We start from the raw sequence: 2551 nt of genomic DNA, 5'->3' as shown, positions 1-2551 counted from the left end.
AGTTCTCAGGTAGCTTTCTTCCAGAATGTTGGCTTTCCTTAATTGTTTGCTGACTTTTGCTGGTCTGTAATACTTTGTATTGGGGACTTTTTTTTTTTTTTTTCCTGCACCGTGCAGCTCGAGAGATCTTGGTTCCCCGACCAGGGATTGAACCTGCCTCCTTGGCAGTGAAAGTGCAGAGTCCTAACCACTGGACCGTCAGGGAATTCCCTGTATTTGGGAATTCTTACTTGCCTGTTTGCTGATTTGATTACCATGGAGTGCTGCTTCTGATTTTTGGGGAGAAGATGGTTATACTATGAGGTTCTCTGTTCTTATGGTTTGTCGGGTGTGGAAGCTCTTTGTCCTTCATGGGAGTTGTTGGCTCCCCTGGGGCACTGCCCTGCGTGTCCCCCTGGGCACTTGCTGTTGCTGCCCACTACTCAGTAGGAGGGGGGCGGGCAGTCATCTGCAAACTCTTCTATGTTTTCCAGAAAACTGCCCTTGAGACCTCTTTCTAGCCATTGATTTGTGAGCCTGGAGCAACCTCCAGATCTCACTCTTGGTGGTCCTCTGCTTTTAACTGAATTTTTAACTGCTTTTCCTCAAGTCTTGCTTCTCTTCTAATGCAGTCTTTAGGAATTTATGGTGAGGATTAAACAAAGCATGTTTGTGCACAGAATATGGCCTATACGTTGCCAGTTTGCAACTTCAGCTTTAAGAGTTTATCTTCTCTCGTGAAATTGATATTTATTTATATATATTTTTAAAGTATTAATATATATCCTCGCGACTTCCCTGGTGATCCAGTGGTTAAGACTCCACGCTTCCACCGCAGGGGGCGCAGGTTCAATCCCTGGTCAGGGAACTAAGATCCCACATGCCGAGCAGTGTGGCCTTAAAAAAATTTTTTTTTAAATAAAAGTATGTATCCTTCCACATAGATGCCTTTTGTGTTAAGAAACCAAAGAGAAATAAAGAGTACCCTGCAAAGAAGGAAGGTATACAAGTAATAATTGTCTCTTTTGAGAATTAGAAAATTGTCACCCCCCCACCCCCAGAGATAACCAGTGTTAACATTATGATGCACTTCTGACATACACACATAAATATATGAATTTTAAAAAATTGGGGACTTCCCTGGTGGTGCAGTGGCTAAGGCTCCGCACTCCCAATGCAGGGGGCCCAGGTTCGATCCCAGGTCAGGGAACTAGATCCCGCATGCACAACTAAAGATCCCCTGTGCCACAACGAATATCCTGCGTGCCGCAACTAAGACCTGGCTCAGCCAAATAAATAAATAAATAAATATTTTTAAAAAGTTGATATCAAGCTACTGATAACTTTTTATATATTTTTTTGGCTGTGCCATGTGGCTTGCAGGATCCTAGTTCCCCAACCAGGGATCCAACCTGTGCCCCCTGCGGTGGAAGTGCGGAGTCCTAACCACGACTGCCGGAGAATCCCCACGGCTAAATTTTTTTTTTTGCTGTACGCGGGCCTCTCACTGCTGTGGCCTCTCCCGTTGCGGAGCACAGGCTCCGGACACACAGGCTCCGCGGCCATGGCTCGCGGGCCCAGCCGCTCCGCGGCATGTGGGATCTTCCGGGATCGGGGCACGAACCCGTGTCCCCTGCATCGGCAGGCGGACTCTCAACCACTGCGCCACCAGGGAAGCCCACGGCTAACTTTTTAAAAGTTCTTTTTCCACCCAACAACATATTATGGACATCTTTCCATGTCAATAAATATACATTTGCATAATTTAAAATGCAGTGTTTCGTTATATTGGGGACTATAATATATTCAATGAACTCCCTCTTGTTAGACGTTACGTTGTTTCTAATGCCCACTCTTTACAAATGATGCTGTATTCACCATCCTTGTACCCACAGCCTTAGGATAAAATCATAGAGGTGGAATCGCTGTATCAAATGTGGCTGGGCATTTAAGCATTTACCAAGGAGAAAAGTCTTCGAATAAAGGAAGGCAACTCAAAGGGTAGACTTTCAGACGTTTGCAGCCGGAGTTGGGAGCAGTGGTTTGGGCAAGTGGGGAGACCCTCAAACTCACACCAGCTGCCAGTCCGTCTGGCCTATCCCTTCTTGGAGACATCCAGGGAAGGAGTTAGTGCAGCCACTTTGGTAAGAGACATTTGTCCCAACACGCTGCCCTTTAGGAGGCCCTTGTCAGGAGGAAGGTGGGGGAGGGAGCTCAGCCTCCACCCGAATCTGGAAGTGAAACTGGCTTCAAAGCAGAGCGCAGGAGCAGCAGCAGAGGACACCGGAGGCCCTGCTGAGACTAGAGTGGGAGCTCCTGCCCCAGGGACATCACTGGCCCTCTTGCTGCCCTGTCATCCCCTACCGTCCCTACGTGGCCCCCACCCCAGGCTGGCTTTGAGCCCCTTGACAGCTTTCTATAAATGTCAACTCTTAGGTTGGACCATATGAAATTGCTGTTTCTGTAGTCAAAAGTGGTGGAGTATTGGCAATTTCTAGGTGCCTCTGGTCTGGCTGCTTCAGTTTCTTCAGTCTGTAGTCCATTTAATACTCAGTGCTCATTCTTTGCTAGG

This window comes from Mesoplodon densirostris, chromosome 15 (assembly GCF_025265405.1).
Source record: "Mesoplodon densirostris isolate mMesDen1 chromosome 15, mMesDen1 primary haplotype, whole genome shotgun sequence".
NCBI classification, from domain to species: domain Eukaryota; kingdom Metazoa; phylum Chordata; class Mammalia; order Artiodactyla; family Ziphiidae; genus Mesoplodon; species Mesoplodon densirostris.
This window is presented reverse-complemented; position numbering follows the sequence as displayed.